General features: G+C 42.1%; 1 protein-coding gene across 1 annotated transcript in view; it reads right to left on the reverse strand.

Annotated features, from left to right (window-relative positions):
- PELI3 (pellino E3 ubiquitin protein ligase family member 3) overlaps positions 1 to 20,926 on the reverse strand; it is a 265,116-nt gene that overhangs the window by 44,674 nt on the left and 199,516 nt on the right. The window lies entirely within an intron of this gene.

Consider the following 20,926-nt stretch of genomic DNA (forward strand, 5'->3'; position numbering starts at 1 on the left):
TTCACAATGGAGAAAAATCTATCTCCAATTGCTTCCTTGAATTTGTCTAAGGCCTTCTTAAGGGTCACCTTACTTTTCCAGCCTCCTCTCAGGGACTCTATCCCTCCATGGGACATTACCATTCTTCTTCAGGAATTGATAAGACTTCCATTTATACCTGCAGCCACAGATGAATTGAAATATCTTTGTCGGAAAACATTGTTTTTTGTGGTAGTTACCTTTGCACAAATAGTTTTGGAACTTCATACAAGGACAGGGTAACAATGAGAACAAATCCCTCGTTTTTCTCTAAGATGGCCTCAGAATCCTAGCTGAACTAGTCCATCTATCTTCCTCTTTTCTTTCTCCATTTTTCTAATAAGGGATAATACATGCAATATATTTTGGACATGCATCAACAACTTAAATTTTATTTGCACTGTACTAAGAATATCAGAAAGACTGACAAATTTTTTTGTATCTTTCTTCTTAACAAACTTTGGTAAAGTAACTCTTTCACACTGGCTAGCTGAATGCATTTCTTATGTTTATAGAGAAAAGGGACTAACTTTGCCTGGCACTGCTAAGGCTCAGTCTACTAAATCAGTTGCTACGTCAACTGCCTTCTTCTCAAAAGTGCCAACTGATGGTATTGGTGCAGCACTTACTTTTTCTAACATTCATACCCTCATATCTCACTACAAACTGGACTTGCAATATAGGTCCAGAGCATCTTGTGGTTCAGCCGTCCTCTGGAATATCCTTCCATGATTCCTCCCATGGTTTATGGTAGCTGGAAACTCTGTCCCATTCATTGAGGATGGACAGAAAAGGCAGCATCAGATATAAATGCATACTTATCACAACAATAGATTTGTGTTGTCTGCTCCCCCCTTCCCCTTTCCAGTTGTTACATTCTCTTGTTTCTAGAATGACTGCACTGATTTAGAAATGGCCTGGTCATGCCTTTGTTAAATGCTGTACTTCCAGAAGTTATTTCAGCTTCTTCATATTATAATTTTCTCCTTTGAGGAAGGAATTTGAGGTAATTTAGTACACAGAGGGGATTACTGATAAGGGGATGAGCCTGAGCCTTTGATCCAAAGTCTGAGAGTGGTCAAACTCAGATCCGATCAGATCTGAAGTACCCATTCATTGAGAAGAATGGAAGCAGGTAACACAGATCTATCAATATGTTTTTTCCAGTAACTGCTAACCTACCTCACTTTTCTATGTATCCACATTGGCCTTCCACTTGTTTTTTTTTTGTTTGTTTGTTTTTTACTACATTATTTTTCCTAACCATCAAGCCTCTCCTCGATCAGTGATCAATCATTGCCTATTTGTTTCCCATTTCTACAAATGTCATCCACAGAAAAGGCAAAAACTGTCCAGGTCTGGTGTGTGTGTGTGTGTGGGGGGGGGGGATGCACCATTCAGGCAGTCACGAAGGAGCTTTGTTCTCTCACTGGCATCCTTGCAATGGCAGTTTGTTGAGTGGCCTAATCCCATGCAATGCATGGGGGGACAAGAGACCTACATCAAAGTGGTGGCCTACAATGCCCTCCCCTTGCATGTGCACACCTCTGCATACTCACTGTTAAGGCTGACACCTATTGGTGGCTTGGTGAGTCTAATGCCTCCCACCAAGCTGCCCCTCTGCACCACTATCCTTTCTCCAAGGGACACTGGCAGAGAGTGCGTGACTGGTTATGCCCCTCCTTCCCTCAGGATGCCTGATCCTCAACCCTTCTCAGCAGCCTAGAGTACTACATCCCCAACTCCTTTCATGTAGCTTGTTTATTCCCACAATTTGTCCCAGTATCCTAACCCACCCTTAACACTGTTTACCTGCTCATCATAATCCACTCCCTTAAAAATCCTGTTCATTTGTATCTTTGTATTATTATTATTATTATTATTATTATTATCCCTCCCCAGTTGTAAAAGTACAGTTGTGTGCACTTACCATAAATGTAGATGTTCGAGTGTATTCCCTGTTGCTGTCATCAAACTTGAGTTATCTGCCTGCAGGTAGCCCTCAGTTGGCCCAAATACCAGAGACTTAGTATTTCTGCATCGGTTGCTGTCACTCCAGGACTGGCACCAGGTCAACAGGGGTATAAAAACAGGCAGCCGACGCCATTACATCAGTTTTTCTTGCCCCAAATGTCAGGGGCCCCCTAAAAGGGAGCTAAGTTATGGTGGGGAAAAGACCACCAGTAAAAAGTAAATACCAATACCCCTGAAAAGAGTGAATAATAGACAGAGAGATGAGAGAGAAAGAGAGATACAAGGGGACTGGAGGGAGGGAAACCAGGACTGCAACAGTGAATACACTCGAACATCTACATTTATGGTAAGTGTACACAACTGTATTATGTTCTTCGTGTTTCACTGTTGCAGTCATCACACTTGGGTTGATTCCAAAAGCTGAAGAAGGGCGGAGGCAGTCGAGAAGAATTGTGGCTGGCTAGTATGCCCTGCAGGACTGCTGTTGCAAAACCCGCCCTGGATTTGGAAAAGAGAGACAGGTGGTAATGCTTGGTAAAGGTGTGTACAGAACTCCCTGAGGAATGCTGTAGAGGTAGAAGTTGCCCTGGTGGAATGTGTTCTGACCCCCCCCCCCCTGAGGGGTTGGTTTCCCATGGTGCTTGTAGCAGAAATGGATACAGTGTGCTATCAATTTGGAAATTGTTTGCTTTGAAATGGCCATGCCCTCTGCCCCTGGTGCAAAGCTGACTAGTGACTTGTCAGATTTCCTGAAGAGCTTAGTCCTATACAGGTAGAATCTGAGCTGTCTGTGCACATCCAAGGAGTACAGGATCCTTTCCCCTTTATTTAGAGGATTAGAGAAGAAAGTTGGCAAATGGATAGATTGGTTGAGAGCCGCACTGGACACCACTTTAGGCATAAAGGAAGGGTTAGTCCTGATGGAAACCCTGTCAGCATGGAAAATAATGAGGGGTTCCACAGTCATAAGTGCTTGTAGCTCAGACACTCTTCTAGCTGAAGTGATGGCCAGAAGCAAGGCTGTTCTTCAAGAGAGGAATTTAACTCTGCTGATGCTGCAGGTTCAAAAGGGGGTAGCGTGAGCTTTTCCAGTACAACGTTAAGGTCCCAAGCAGGGGTGGGTGCTCTCCTTGGAGGCCTTAAGTTGTTAGACCCTCTCAGGAATTGTTTGATAAGAGGGTGAGAGAAAAGTGGTGGCTCAGTGCTGTAATGAGCCAAAATGGCAGAGGCATGGATCTTAATGGAGGAGAAGGACAGGCCTCTGTGGAGTAGATCTGCTAAGTAATCCAGTATCAGGGGCAGGGAGGGCAGAGTTGTGTCTTCCCCTTTAGACTGAATCCAGGAGCAGTACCTTTTCCACTTATCAGCATAGGATTTCCTCATACTGGGTCTTCTGGCTTCAAGGATGACATCCAGCACCTGCTTTCTAACGTTGATTACTGGGGGAGAATTCAAGGAACAAGCCAGGCTGCAAGATGTAGGGTTTCTAGTTGCAGATGCAAGATCTGTCCCCCTGCTGAGAGAGCAGGGTTGGGTTCTGATGTAGGTGCCAGGGTGGCACCAGTGACACGCTGTGCAGGAGTGGGTACCAGTGCTGGCATGGCCAGTCTGGGGCAATCAGAATTGTCCATGGTCTGTCCTGCCTTATCTTGAGCAGTACTCTTGAGAGAAGGGTCAGAGGGGGAAAAGCATAGACTGAGATATTTATCCACTGGAAGGATAGGGCATCCACTTTCCAGGCCCTGCTGTGAGGTGTCCTGGTGTAGAATTTGCTGAGCTGGTGATTGTAGGGGGAGGCAAATAGATCCACCTCTGGGGTCCCCCATTTTTGAATCAGAAGGTTGACGGTGCTGGGCTCTAATTGCCACTTCTGTGGGTCTAGGAGATTTCTGCTTAAGTCATCTGCCAGTGAGTTTTGTTTACCTGGCAGGAACTGAGCTTGCAGATGGACCTGCATGTCCAAGGCCGTGTTCCACGGGGGCCATGGTTATCCTGCAGAGTGGGTAAGAGTGGGTTCCCCCCTGCTTGTTGATGTACCACAGGTTTCCTGGAGAGAGTAGGGATCTGACAGCTGTTACAGCGTGCTGCAATGCTAGTATATCTTTTTGGCTGATGTGCAGATGAATTTGACTTGGGCTCCAGTAGCCCTGAATGCACTTGTCGTCCATGTGTGCCCCACAGGCATAGTCTGATGTGTCTGTGGTAAGGGTCTGGTCAGCGTGGGGTTGATCGAAGGGCAGTCCCTTGTTATGGTTGCATGCTTCTGCCCACTAAAGGAACTCTGTCCTTAGACGGGGAATGATAGGAATGACTGTTTCCAGGTCCTGAGAATGTTGGCACCAAAGACTTTTTAAGTACCACTGAAGTTTCCTCATATGCAGTGGAATTATTAGTATACATAAAGCCAAGAACCCTAGTGCCTGCAGTATTTTATTTTGGCTAGCTGGGTTCTGGTGGTCATTTGTTTGAAGTAGGCTGTCAGATAGACTTGTTTTTCTGAAGTGAGGAATGCCATCTGGGATGTTGTTTCCAAGCTTGCACCGAGGAATACAATCTTTTGACTGGGTGTCAGTTTTGATTTCTTTTCATTGATGGTGTACCCCAGGGAAGTGAGACGGTGTTTCACAAATGTCAGGTGCTGCAGCAGCAATTCCTTACTGTCTGACTGAATCAGGCAGTCGTCCAAGTACAGGTAAATTTGAATATTTAGCTGCCTGCAGTATGCAATGGCTGGAGCCAGGCATTTTGTGAATACTCTGGGCGCAGTGGATAAGCCAAAGGGAAGTGCAGAGAACTGATACTGCATAGATCCGGCCCTGAAACGTAGATACTTCCTGCATGACTCCCTTATAGGGATGTGTAGATAGGCTTCTTTTAAATCTAGGGTGACTAACCAGGCATCCTTGGCTAGCATAGGTAGAAGCTGTTGCAGGGTAAGCATTTTGAATTTTGGTACCACCAGGAAGGTGTTGAGGATTGAAAGATCCAGTATTGGGCACCAAGAGCCCTCTTTTCTGGGTACCACGAAGAGTCTAGAATAAAATCCTTGACCTACCTGTTCCACTGGAACTGGATGAATAGCTCTGATGGAGAGCAGGGATATACCTTGGTTTTGAGCCTCTGCCCACTGATTTGGAGAAAGGTCTGGGAACCCTTTTGAAGTTGGCAGTCAGTGGAAGTAAAATTTGTACCCCTGGGATACAATGTTGAGGACCCATCGGTCTTGTGTGATGGACCTCCAGTTCTTTGCATGAAGGGCAAGTTTTCCTCCTAGGGGCACAAGCAATTGGGCAGAGGTGGAGAGTAGAGTGGAGAAGTCATTGTGAGTTTTTTTCCATTAGGGGGAAGCTTACCACTCCCTGGTTTGGGGGTGGGGGCACACCATTGCTTAGATCTCTGCATATCCTGAGACTGTAATCTGGGTGGTCTGTTTCCCCTGGGTCTGGTTTGGGATGGCCTGGAGGGGGTTGGAAAGGACCAGTGTCTTGAAGGGCAATGCCTACTGAATCTAGGGGGTTGCACTTGTAAGAATTCTTTAACAGTCTGCATAGACTTAGCTTTTTCTTCCATCTTTTTAAGAACATCTTCTGCTTTGGTGCCAAACAAACTGTCCTTGTTCAAAGGAGTGTCTAGTAATTTTGATTTGACATGATCTGGCAAGGTCTGCTCCTTGAGCCAAGCATGCCTTCTCAGTACAAAACCAGTGACTGCTGCCCGGCAGGATGCTTCTAGGGCGTCAAAGCCACACTGCAAAGTATGCTTACTGACCTGGCTTGCAGAGTGCAAAAGCTCCTGCAATTCCTTACTTTCTGCACAGTCTGTAAAGGCTGCCATTTTTTGTTTAATAAGTTCCATAATATGTTGCTGGTACTTCAGCATGTGAAACTGACAATTCAATGCCCTAATACCTACTTACACCATCTGTCCAAAGCACTGTAATCCCTGTCTGAAGGGGTGGGATTCTTGGCTGTAGTTGCCTTGATACTTTTACTCACCTGGGAAATGATCTCTGGGTCAGCAGTAGGATTCTTGAAAAGAAATTTATGAGTGTCAGGTACTCTGTAGTACCAGTCTGGTTTCCTAGGGGCAGGGGGTAAAGTATCAGGAGTAAGACTGGATTCCATAAAAACATCATCGACAACCTCCAGAACAGGGGGTATTGCTTAAGGCCTGTGCTGTGGCAAATCTAGAAATTCTCTGAGTCTCTTTTTGGACTGAAGATAACCTTGGCATTCCCAGTGGAAATGCTCTCTTAAAGTATGTTAGGTTTCACCAAAAGAAAAATCCTCTGCAGGGGAGGCAGAAGGAATGGATTCCTCTGCATCTGAATCCTCATAAGCAGATAATGGCATGTCTTCATAATCAGAAACCTCAGAGTCATCGGACTCCTAGTCTGTTGAAGCTGCAGGGGACTGGTCTCTTTTCCTTTCAGCAGGGGAAGGCTGACTTCCCCAATCAGCGTAATAAGGTCTTCTGACATTTTAAGTATTTGTCTTTGTGGCATGGGAGAAGGTGCATGTGCTTTGGTCGTCTTTTTTCTAGGCATAGCGTGCACTCTAGGCCTAAGAAATTTGGTAGTTTTAGATAAAAAAGAAGTCGTCGGTTTGAGTCAAACATCGGTAGTGCGAAGAACTGCCTCAGAAGCCGGTGCCTGCTCAGCGGCTTCGGACCCATCCAAGGTAGAGATATCCGCAGGTCCCATCATCGAAGAGTCTCGCGGCATACCTGACTCCGAATGGGTCTTGGTAGAGGCCTGCAAATCCACAGAAGTGGGTATCAGGGACTGCGAAAGCACCTCACTGAGTACCGGTGGACTGGCGACTAGTTTAAAGGAAGCGTTGTTGGCAGCTTTGGACCTATGCGGTCTGTCTCTGTCTTTATCCTTATGTTTTTTCAGAATATCGGTTGTCGGATGGCTTATCAAAGCCATTTCAGAATACGGAGATCGAGCGTGAAAGAATTTAGAGACAATAAGAGCCTGACGACGAATGGTTCGGGCGTGGAACAAGGCACAAAACCGACAGCAAGGTACGTCGTGGTTTAGGCCTAAACAGGTGATGCAGTAAGAATGAAAATCTCTGGGAGGTATTTGCTTTCCACAGGCAAGACAATTGTTAACTTTTTCTGACATCGGTTAGAGCAAGAAAAAAGGATCCCCAACAGGGTACTTAGCTTTAGAAGATTTAAGGATTATTCAATTCGTAAATGAAAATTCAGGTAGCGGCCGACCAGCACTTGCGAACTGCTTCTGTTTCGGACTCCTTGGCAAGAAAGACTGATGTAATGGTGTCGGCTGCCTGTTTTTATACCCCTGACGACCTGACGTCAGTCCTGGAGTGACAGCAACCAACGCAGAAATACTAAGTCTCTGGTATTCGGGTCGACTGAGGGCTACCTGCAGGCAGATAACCCAAGTGTGATGACTGCAACAGTGAAACACGAAGAACATCTACACAGTGGCACAATCACTGTTGGCTAATGGCACTTTCATCTGGGTGCTTCTGACACTTTCACTTGGTTAGGACCACTTTAGAATTCTATCCTTTGTGGCACAGTCTCGCAACAGCTGGATAAATTTGTCATGGTCCAAGACCTCAGTCAATTCCCACTCCCTGTCTTCTGTGGATCTTAGACTCTCCCATTCAGATCCCCATGACTGTGTTCCTCTGCCTGCTACCACACTCCTTTAGTCTCTCTGTAAGTCTCTCTTTGTCCTTCTCTGATGTGTCAGGGCTTCAGTAGATAATATCATTCCAGCAGCATTTTCCTCCTGTCTATATGTTAAGTGCCAGAGGGTTTACACAAGTTTTGGACCCTCCATTCCTTTCATGGGGTGGTGTATACCTCCTCTTCTTTAACCTTGCATCTGATGTACTCCTTTATATAAATCACTACTTCAGCCACCACCCTCCATTCTGCATCACTCCTGAACAGCCTATCCCCAGGTATTACTTTGTCCTACCCCCTCTTGTCAATGGCACACATTTATCTGATAGCATCACTGCCCACCCATCCTTCCTGCATCACTCCAAGGACCTCCTCCATCCTCCTTCCTAGACTAATATGTACTTATTAGGCTATTGAACTATGAGGATCTTAAGAAGCCTAGCCATACATTCCCATGAATTTTGCTCACAGATAACCATTAGGGAAAAAAGGATATGTTGGTATATTTACATTTCCCTTATCTATGAGAGACAGGAGTGCCAAACCGGTGGTGAACTTGCAGGTACCCTCCCATTTGTCCAGACTGTTTTTGAATAAAGCATAATAAGTACTTTGTTTTATGTGGGGTGGAAGATGGTTCCACAGAAGTGGTATTCTCTGTGATATTTATGATACCATTAGACTTTTGAATGTTGAATAGGTATGACAGAATACAGTCTGTTGAAGCTCTGTATGCAAGGCACAGGTCACCTCTCCATAGCCAGTATGATACTGAGAAGAGAGACAAAGCTTTGAAAGAGTCTACATTGTGGTCATTTCAATTGTGACAAATGTTTGGACTGATATATACCAAAAGGGGCATAGATTATGAAGACTAATGATAGCAGAGTACAGAGGAATGACTAGATCCCCAGATCCGAGTGAAATACCTTTAGATATAAGCTGTGCAATGAAAAAAAAAATGTCCTTACAACAGTGGATACATGGTGATCAAAAGACAGCTCATTTTCATTGTAGATTCTAAGACCTCCAACTACAAGATCAATTTTCAGGGATATGTAGTCAATGTTAAAGAAACAAGGGGCTTGCTGAAGGATACAATTCTACACTTCTTGACAATTAGTTTTAATCCATGGTTTTCACAACAGCTATTTGTTCAGGACACCCCTCTTAGAAGATCTTGGTATCCTCTGGAGAGTTTATGACAGCACCAAGTTTGCAGTCATCTGTAAAGTTATCCAACCAGAAACTCTTAACATTAGCTTTTACCTCTGAGAAGAAAATTCCAAAGAGGAGTGGCCTAAAGACTGAACCGTATGAGAACACTGCTAGTAACAGGTCTTTTGGAGGAAGTAAAACCATCCATCCTAACTTACTGGATTCTGTTTGTGAGCCAGTTTGTTATCCAGTAAGTTACATTCATTCATTCATTCATTTATTTTCATTTGTTTACTGGGATAGTCCAACTGTGCCATGCAAGACCCCTCTTCAGTGCAGGCTTGGAGAGAAAATCTCCAATAATTATGCATTAACTCAAACAGAGTTAACAATAATATACTGAGAAAAAAGCAATCAGAAAGGCAAACATTATAATTATATTGCTAATAAAAGATGAATAAGGACATTATAATTAAATTATCGAAAGTACAGCGGTGGTGGTGCTGCGGTAGCGTTGTCGCCTCACAGCAAGACGTTGTCCCGTTCGATTCTCAGCTAGAGCGTCTTCTGTGGAGACATGCGTGAATGGGCGTACCTTCGTTGAAGGTTGTGCGTTAGGGCCGGCAACTCAGCATGTAAAAATCAACTGCCAATCATTAGCGGACCGGAGTTCTGCTGTGGCGACCCCTAACCGGGAAAAGCCGAAAGACACAACAACAGCATCGTTAATAGATAAAAGGACAAAGTCAAAGTAAGAGAAGAAAAAAAGAAGGAGAGGCTGTGACAAGAGGAAGGTGAAACTGAAACAATCTATTAAGATACAGATAAGTGATATTAGTGGGGAGAGAGAAAGAGGAGTAATAATATGATGAGAAGGAAGGGAGAGAGAGAAGAAGAAAGAGAAGAGTATTACAGAAAGGGGGATATAGGTATGAGAGTAGCTCAGCATGAAAGAATAATATACAGGTATACTCATCCTTGTCAAGGCACCCATAAATCAACTTTCCAAATATCAACTGCAAAACACTGACAATGCCAATACTGACATGGTATCACGCATGTACTGAGAAACAACCTTGGCTCATGCAACATTTAAAATACCACAAAAAAACATTGTATTTTGCACACAGGAAACCTCCTCTGTACCCCTCCCATGTGAACAGCTGCACTCTCACACCCCCTGATACTTAGATATACTATCTCTGAGATATCACAATATCAGAGAAAGGGCATATTTCCAAACCACTGAGAAATGTGTGATCTTGCACACCTGTCAACCATCTGTTTAGTCAACCAAATGCAGACAACTAAACAGATGTCGAATGAACAAACATCAGTTAGACCAAATGGCAGTGGACCTATATATATATATATATATATATATATATATATATATATATATATATATATACATACACAGATAGATAGATATGCATAGCTATAAATAGGTATAGATATAGACAAACATAAATATAAGTTAAACTAATAAGTTTTAACTAGCAAAATTTACTCTGGAGGATAGGCACAAAAACAGAGCCATGAGGTATACAGAAAATCCTTTAGCTTCACTTTAAAAGCATTGGTGGAAGATATTTTTCTAATGGCAGTAGGGAGAGAGCTCTATATCTTAGCTATGTATGCAGAGTATAAGTCAACAAAAGTGTCGATTTTTTAGCAATTACAAGGTTTGTATCCACTGAACTGAAGGGTCTTGGAGAGTACCAATGCATCACGGAACTTATTATAGGGCACTTTTTGGGAAAGCATAGTATGCTACGGGCAAGTTTTAATTGTCAGAAACTAAGATGGTTACAGAATTCAAGCCAATTTTATTTTCTGAGGTCTAGACAGTCATGAGTTAAATTGGACATTTTGGTATTAAATTTTGCAATTTTGTTATAGTAGTGCCCTAGTTTACATATGTTGTCAGCCAAACAAACAGAACACTTTGGGGGGGGGGGAGGGCAGACAAGACCACTTCTATGGAACTGTCTTCCACTTTACATAAAACAAAATACTTATGTTACTCTATTCAAAAGTAATCTGGATGAAGGGATGGGTAACTGCATTTCACATGGATAATGGATTGGCATTTAACTGGGAGAGTTTCTCTACAATACCTTACTGTGGGATGGTGTTGAATTATTTTTTGAGGTCTAGATATGTTGTGTATACTGTTTTGCTCTCGTACACTGCTTTACTAAGTTTTTCCAAGAAGTCAACCAGGTTACATAGGCAGGACCTGCTCTTAACAAATCCAAACTGGGTTGAGTTGGGTTGGATTGGGATAAGAGTCTGTAGGTTACCTATATCCTTATATATAGCTATATGGGTTATATCCTGTAATGGATATAACAGCCAGCCAACTTCCAAAGCAACATAACACCTTCCTTATGTCCAAACTGATATTCAGCTTGAGCTGAGCTGACTAAAAAGTCAGGTTTGGGTGCCAAGCCCTTCAGAGCTTTCATGCCTATAGGGAGAGAAATACAGACTGAGCCCTGAAAGGACAAGGTCAGGAACAGCAAAAAATAAATGTCTACACCCTGGCATAAAAACAACACACCAAAAGTCAAGGTGGATGGAGGGAGAGAGCAGCTACTGCAGAGTGATCATCTGAATATCTACTGTTATGGTAAGTTTACGTACATGTGTAAAATAGTCATCATATTGATCACTGCTGCCATAGACTTAGCCATATGACTAGATTACTCTATCTTACTACATTTGGAAGATGGAAGGAGAAGGGTCCAGCAGCCCTTGGAGAATGGTCCCAGCTGAGCTTGATATGGACCTAGAGAAGGAATCAAGCTTGTAATGCCTTGTAAAAGTATGTATAGATGACCACGTTGCTTCTTTTAGAATTCTTCTAGAATGTAACCCTCTCAAAAAGCCATATATGAAGCCAAGGCACTGGAAGGGTGGGCCTTCACCATGCCTGGAATAGTTTTGCTATTCTGGGTATTACAAAAAGTAATTACCTTAGACAGCCATTTGAAAATGGTCTGTTTTGATACAGATTGCCCCTTATTCTGATGTTCACAAGAAATGTGACTCCTACTCTAACTCCTCCCCTTAAAGTGCTATTACCTCTATTATATTCTCACTTTACCCCTATCTCCTCCCCCTTAAAGAACCATCACTCATTTACCTTTATCCATTACCCTACCACTCTATCCACAAATATCCCTACATTTAACCACCTTAACTTAAACAAATGGCTCAAGGATCCTGTAAACCCTTACCTTTATTACTACTCCTAATTATACTTATCATTCCCTATCTACTTACTCTCTACGAACACCATAGATTCCTAGGACTGCATACCCACATCACACACACCTCTGTCCTTAACCCCAGCTCCACTCATAGTGTTAGCAACCTCCCCAGCTCAGCTAAGTACTCAGCAGCCATATTTCATAGACTCCATCATATCTCTCAATGTAACCCACTAGCTAGAAAAAATAAGAACCTAATTTTTAAACTTCTACAACTCATCCTAAAAGTTCAGGTCCACTCCCTGTTAGATGGTGATATACACCCTAACCCAGGTCCTACCACTATCACAGCTACACAGCCTGATACATCAACAAATTCAATCACACAGACACTTACCAAGCCCCCCAACTCTCTCCTGATAGCTCATTTTAATATTCGTAGCATCAATAACAAAATAGCTCACCTGCATGCCCTTATTGATGTTTATTCCTTTGACATCCTCTGTCTGTCTGAAACATGGCTTAATCCATCAATAAAAGACAGTGCAGTTCTACCCCCTGGCTATAATATCATAAGATGTGACCGTAACACTAAAAACGGAGGAGGTGTAGCCATACTTTATAAGAATGGATTACAAGTTACCTTGTTAGACTCCAAACCTCCTCTTTGCAACAATGCAGAAATTCTTCTAACTAAGGTTCAGCTTAACAAAAGCAAAGCCATATATCTATCATGCGTCTATCTTCCCCCAGGCAATAACATCAACACATTAGAGGCTATCCTCAGCTGGCTCTCAAGTAACTACCCCCAAGAAACCATTATACTTGGAGATTTTAACATTAACTGGAACTCCTGTATATCTAAGCAGCCTTCTACTCATATCAACTTATATGGTTTTACCCAAACTATAACATCCCCAACCCGCACCAATAAAACTAACAACAAAACTAGTACCCTTGACTGGATACTCACTAATACCCCCCAACTAAACTATAAAACAGGCACCCTCCCTGAGGACATAAGTGATCACTTGCTTACCTATTTAATCAGAACAAAAACTGTCATCCTAAACTCTGCCATCTGTAGAACTATTCGCACTACCAAAAATTTTAACCCTGCTCACTTTCAAGCTGAACTAGTCACCTGTGACTGGTCACCCCTGAAATACCTCCCAATAGATAATGCTGTGAAATACTTTAACTCTAAATTTCTAACCATTTTAGACAGCCATGCCCCATTACGCAAAGTTAGAATTAGAACCAAACCGGCACCATGGCTCACCAAACGACCAAACAAAAAATCCTCCAAAGAAATAAACAATGGGCCAAATGGCGCTCAACAAAAAGCTCCTCAGACCACCTGCAATTCAGACAGCTAAGAAATGAAACAAAAAAAGCCATATTAGCCGATAAAAGAAACTACTACTACCAACTACAACAAACCAACCAAAATAATCCCCAAAATTCTGGCGAGGTATCAATAACCTCCTACACCCTGGATGCTCAAGTACTCCCTCTCCCTCTGGCTCTGATCAAAACAATCCCATCCAAATAGCAGACTCATTTAATACTTTTTTCACTGAAACCATACAATCCCTAGCCAACCAGCTATCCCCTAGCATCCCAGGCTCTGCCACAACCTTTACCAATAATTCTCATCAATTTCATTTTCAGCCAGTGCCCACTTCACTTATCTGTAACCTCATACAGAAACTTAAACCCACTACTCTCTCTGCTGATAAATTACCTGCAGAATACCTGCAAAAAGCTGCTAAGTCATAGCCTACCCCATATCCATCCTCATTAACAGAACTATTTCTGAAGGATCTATTCCCCTAATCTGGAAAGTCTCTCACATAATTCCCTGCATAAGGCGGTAACTCCAAAGAGTTGTCCAATTATAGGCCCATAGCTATTCTATCTCCTTTGGCAAAATAATGGAGAAATGTATACACATACAACTGTTAACCTACCTACTCGATCACAATTTATTAGCACCCTGTCAACATGGCTTTAGACCATTTCATAGCACCACCTCTGCTCTCTTATCCTTCACTAACCATATTAACAGCAATCGTAATATTGATACTCTATCCTCAGCTGTTTTATTGATCTGTCCAAAGCATTTGACATGGTGAATCACCACCTCCTTATAGACACACTCAAAAACCTGTCATTGGACAACCATACTATACAGTGGTTCCAATCATACCTACATAACAGGCAACAGGCTGTACTATGGGAAAATACTTTATCTTCCCGTACCAGTCACTCTAGGGGTCCCAAGGATCTATATTAGGCCCATTACTCTTCTCCATCTTTACAAATGACCTTCATTCTGTAATTCCTCAAGCTGACTGTATCCAATACGCTGACGACTCCACACTCATATGCGCTGCTGCTTCTCAATCAGAACTTCAGTCACTAACCCAAATGACCTTTAGTACAGTTGAAAACTGGCTCCTACAAAGACGTCTTATCCTTAACCCCAAAAACAAAGATGCTACTATTTACTCCCACCCGCAGAACCTCCCCACTTAACTTTACTATTACTTCAAATGATGGAACTATAATATCTCCGAACCAACCACCAAACTACTCGGGTACTAATAGATAACAACTTGTCCTTTGAACCTCACATTAATAACACCATAAAAAAGTAAACAAGAAACTAGGTTCCCTCTATAGAATAAAACCCTTTCTTACACCTCCAGCCAGGGTTACTATTGCTCGTACCCACCTCATCTCTACCTTGCTCTATGCCTCCCCTATCTATACCAAAATATGTAGAAGTAATCTGAGTAAACTTACATCCTCCTACAACAATATTGCCAGATTTGCAGCTGGGTCCTCCTATAGAACTCATCACTGTATCAATCTGAATCAGTTAGGATGGTTAGAGCTGCCAAATTTAATACTTTTCAATCAATTAATAGTAGCCCATAAGATCCTGTATTTACCTCAGAATACACCCATACTTACATCCCTAGTCATCCCCTATAATAATCTCAAGACCTTACGCTCAGCTAATAACCTACTTGTACAAATATCAAAATCCAACAACTTAGCTGGTGACACCTTGTTCTCCAATACAGTAGGTAAAGCCTGGAACATCCTCCCAAGCCAGCTAACCTCAATATCCTCTGTCAGCTTATTTAAAAGCAAGCTTAAACCCTACCTCAAATCACACTGGCTATGCCCCTGTGTTAACCCAGACTAAGTACCTAACTATTAACTAGACAACCACAATTCCTAGCCTATCATGATCTTGTGTTGTCTCACTAATTTTTAGTGAGCTTAACCTTCCTTAGGATTTTTTCTCATGTAAATAAGTATATACAGTGGAATGATCAAACACCTTCATATAGTATCACAACCTATGCGTTAAATAACACTAAAAATCCATCCTTGTTTGCTGTTCTTCTATACTCTATTGATCTCTAGTGTTTTTCTTTCTTAGGTTTTTGTGAGACCTCAGTATCTCTTATCATAAATTACTAGGTGTATCTAATTTTGTAATATGTTATAAAGATTTGTACTACACCATTTCTAATACAAATGCATTAGTCTTATTCATCTATTCTTAGATAAATTTTTCCTTTTTCCTATTGAAATATAAAATATATAATCTTAGGCTTGTACTATAATTGTTAAAACTTATGTACCAAATTATACTGTTATTGTCTTTGTCTTGACCTTTTATGTTGTTGTAATTTGTGGAGCTTTTCTCCCCAGGCCTCCACTGAAAATGGACATATATCCAGCTGGACTAGCCCGGTCAACAAATGTAAAATAAAATAAAATAAATAAATAAATAAAATGAACAATTGATCTGAAGACCTGAAAGACTTAATTCTGTCACTATAGTATCTGAGTTATCTGTGGACTTCCAAGGTATGGACTATCCTTTCTCCCTCATTTTAGCTTCAGGAAAAGAAAGGGAGATGGATAGTTTGGCTTAAAGTAAACTCGGATATCACTTTAGGCATAAAAGGATTATTCCTCGAAGAAACCCTGTCTCTGTGGAAAATGAGACATGGTTGACTCACCGTAAGAGCTTGCAACTCAGATATTCTTCTTGCAGAGGGCAGAGTTAAGAACCTCAAGTCAGCCAGATTAGCCAGTTCAAATGGAGCAAGTGTTATACAACTGTTTCATGTTTTTTTTCCCTCGCTATCTGATGCTAAAATTTAACTCTGTTTTTGTTAACTTAATATATTATTTTATTTTTTTGTACCTATTCATTTCTCATGTTTGCAGCTTTTCTCCCTGGGCCTCCGCTGAAAAAGGGCACTTGCCCAGTCGGACTTTTCCCAGTTAACAAATATCAAAAATAAATAAATAAAAAGTGTTAGCTTCTCTAATGAAAAACTACGATCCCAAGGACAGACCTCAGGTTTTCTTGGAGGCCTCTTAAACAACACCCCTTTCAAAAACATTTGGACACGAGACTGCACTAAAAGTGGAGGCTCTATGGACAGACATGCTGAAATGGCCAATAAATGAACCTTGATGGAAGATCATTCAGGCTTCAGTCTTGTAGTGAATGTGATGACTTGTTGTCTTATTTGACCAGGGATGAAGTTACAATTGGTGTGGAGTAAATCTTCTCCATATTAGTAATGCTGAGATTTTATTGTCTGTCATTGGGTTGCAGACTAACTGGTCCAGGAGGTTTGCAACGATGAAGTCCAGAAATCACTGAGCATACACATTTGAGGATGTAAAATTCTCCCAGTTTATGGAGGGTTGCTTACATTTCCTAGGAGAATGGTGTTTGGTTTAATACATACAGACTCTGTACTAGTTAGGTAGCAGGTAAGGGCCAAGGGGGACATACAGGTGGTCCTACAGTTAGTTATGATATGATAAGGGATTTTGTTAATAGTAAGTTAGATGTGGAGAAGTTTGGTCACTATCTTGATTAACAAGTATGGGGATGAATGTTTTAAGAATAATGTGACACCCCCACCTCTAGTGCCTTCGTTGCATGATAGGTATTGAAACCATACACTGATAGAGTGCTTTAAATGGTCCTAAACCAGGTGTCTCTGACGACGCATATACTGACATTTTTCAGGTAAGGAGTGCTTGTAGGGGGTGGATCTTTTTCTGACAGGGTCCTAGTGTTTTGCAACCATACCTTAATGTTATCTGGATTGTTTAATTATGTTGGAAGCTTTTGAAGAATAATATTGCCTAAAAAAGACACTATGACAGTGGGCTAGGATTTAACCCATATACAAAAGTCTTTAGCAGAGAAGCACAGGCCATCCTTGGCAAAGCAGTGGGACTCTCTACAATCTCTTTCCTGGCTGATTATATTTTGATCCCTCTTTGAATGACATCAGAAGCTAAGTCAGCTTTTGATATCAATAATTTTCTGCTCATATTGCGGCATTACTCTTGGTGATGGTAGAATACTGCTCAAGGCTAAGTTCATACTCGCCTCAGACACATATTTCAAAGGCTCTTTATGTATTCCAGGGAGGTAAATCTCAAGTCATTTACACCCATGTGTACTATGACTGTGCCATATATGTGCTGAAGTTGTGAGGACCTGAGTGCTTGCATGCTGTGGTGAAGCCAGATGCCTGATAGCCAAATGACTGTGACCCTCTCTTTGTACAGCCTGGTGAGTGGTGCATCATTATGTCTCACCATGGAGTCACCTATGACTAAGATATTGGATTGCATATAAAAGAAAATACCCAAATCAGCCAAAAGTCGCCCAGTAGGATAAAAGCAAATACACAGGAATGTACGAACCAGGCATCCACCAAGACTGTCAGCATAAAGAACCTTTTATTCAAGACATATTGGATTGCATGGAGGTTTGCCTTATGGACGTTTGAGTCAGTGTGACTCTTAGATGTATGTTTCATGGCTGATGCTGCCTGTGATGTCTGACTATGAGGCTGATAAGGATACTTGTTTCTTAGGTTACTTTGAGGAAGCCTTTGTAGTTTAGGAAGGTTACTTTTAAGAACCTCAGCATATGTAGGTCTATGTGTGTGCTTTGTTTAGTGTTTGGTTGTGTGGTACTGACAACCTACTTGTTATTTATTGTGCCTTTGTGAGACAGTCTTGCATTCAATAGTTGTATAACTACACCTCCCACAAACTGTGTCTGCTGGTTTAAGCAGTAGCTAGTTGTCAGTAAACATGAGACAATTGCTACTTTGTTTTAGGATGCACCTTTCAACAAGGCTGGCTACAGAGAGAGTTGGAAAGTGTGAATCCATTGTTTCAGGTGTTTCTGAAGGGGGACTTGTGCCTGTGGTTTTGGAGTTCATTTACTGGAGATGCTGATTGTCTAAGACACACAATCTAAGTTACACAGAAAGAGCAACATACAGCCTAGGATGAACCAGAGCCTCTTAGCGCAGCTATTGATTATTCCAAAGTACAATACACATTGAAGGAGTAGGATGCACAGAGAAATTTAAAGCTCTAAATTCCTGCATCAGTACAAAGCAGTCAGCTGCACTACTGCGCAATGCGCAGCATCACTCTAAGTTTCTTTATTTATAACAGAGAAAATAAGCAACAAAAAGACTGATAAAGCACACCAACCAGTAGTACAGCACTTGAATTTAGCCTCGGTAGAAAGTAATGCCTACAACTAACCTAAAAGCATTCTGTCACCAGAAGGAACTGGTAAACTAGTTATAGCAAAAACTTGTTAATTTAGCAGTAAAAACAGTGAAAGCAGTACCAGTACACTCAACATTAAGCTACTATATCAAAGGTCACTTAGCCTGGTGAATAACTTGATATAATCTTGTTTCACTGTCTGTCTTATTAAGACACTCAATCCCTTTGGTGACCGGGTGACTGAGTCTCCGATCACTAAAATACTCTTCTCTGTCCTCACACTGGCTTCTTCCTGAACCATGGCTGTAACTCTCCTATCTGCAACCTTTTGCCATTCAATTCCACAAAACAGCCCTCTCACTCTCTGTGCAAGCAGCATCTCTGCCTGTGCAGCATGTGCTGTTTTCCTCATCTCTCCTGTAGTTCTCCTACAAACCCTCTAAACTGCTCTGCCCTTTTGGGCATCCATCCATCCCATCTGACTGAGTGCTTCTCTTTTTTTTTATTGCTCTAATGCTGTCCTTGTGTTGTTGGCTCCTGCATGGTCATCTCTGGCATTCTCTCTCCCTCTTCTCAGTTGGCTTTACTGTCTCCACCTGACCTTCCTCTTTGCTTTCTTTCACTGATGCATCTCCCACATTCTCTTTCACCATGCTCACTGGCACTCCTCTGATATCCCCTGTTCACATACTCTTGTCCACTGACTTTCTCCCCCTACCTTCTCCCACAGTAAAAGAGATGGCTATACACAGATTTTAATGAAATTCCTAAGAATGTAATACACAGTAATCCACATTCTTTCATAGAGTCCTAAGAAGGGTGGAATGAAAGAAACAGCATCAGGAAGGTACAGTTGGAAGGTGTCTGATACAGCCATTAGGCAGCCAAGAGGGATGACACAGTTTTCTTCTGACCATATTAAGTATGTATGAATGTTTTTAAACTGAGTGACCACAGTATGCCATATCACCCTCTCTGATGGGTGCTGTTCGCCCATATATTCACACACACACACGCACGTGCACACACACACACATGCACACACGCACACACAGACGCAGACACACACAGACGCAGACACACACCCAGACACGCCCACACAGACACGCACACACAGACATGCATACACAGACATGCACACACACCACACGCACGCACACACGCACACACACACAGACACGCACACACAGACGCACACACAGACACGCACACACAGACATGCACACACACCACACACACACTCGCGTGAGCACACACACATGCACACAGACACGCACCCACAGACATGCACACACAGACACACACACACAGAGACATGCACACACACACACACACACACACACACACACAGACACGCACAGACATGCACAGACGCGTGCACACACACACGCGCGCAAGCACACACATGCGTACACATACAGATGCACACACACATGCACACAAGCACACACATATGCGTGCACACACGCACATACACACACGCACACACAGACATGCACAGACGCGTGCACACACGCGCGCGCAAGCACACACACAGACACGCACACACACAAGCACACACATGTGCGCGCACACACACATACACACACACGCACACACACACATGCACACACAGACATGCACACACACACACACACACACACACACACACACACACACACACACAACATAAGCACATGAATCATACTGCTGAATATCTAGAGTACCAGGAACAAGATTCACCAAGTTAAAGTCCCCTTCATTTCTATCTCTAGAAAAAAATTACATTTTTGTTTTTATATTGTGTATGCAGATCCTTTGCAAAGAACAATTTTCAGAACATGTCACATCGTCTGAAATGACATATCATGGCTCTACACTGGATATCAGGGGCTTTATTTCTTAAACATATACATATTATTTTTCTTCTCTCTGTTTGCAAACAAAGTCAGCACCTTACTGAGTGACACTATCGTCAATATGGGAAGTTGCATTGAATTAAATAATTCCACTTAGCAACCCATCCTTATTTACAAGAAAAAGTACAACAATTACTTGTAAGAATACATGCTTTAGGTATTGACATGAGCAGCACAAACTGTACCTGGGAATGTTCCTGCATTTGTAAACATAAATGTTTTACTGAAGCTGGGTGTTGCATTTTTTTTCTCCCATTGCTTAAAAATAATTCATGTTCTTTTAGTAAAACATCTGAAATTTAAAACATCATTTTAAGTCCATATCTTACACAACCTTCCAGTCTACAAACAACAGTGAAGGCTGGTCTAATAACTCATTCACTGCCATAATCTTTC

Source organism: Protopterus annectens, chromosome 7.part0 (assembly GCF_019279795.1).
Source record: "Protopterus annectens isolate FY-2018-M chromosome 7.part0, PAN1.0, whole genome shotgun sequence".
Lineage (NCBI taxonomy): Eukaryota > Metazoa > Chordata > Ceratodontiformes > Protopteridae > Protopterus > Protopterus annectens.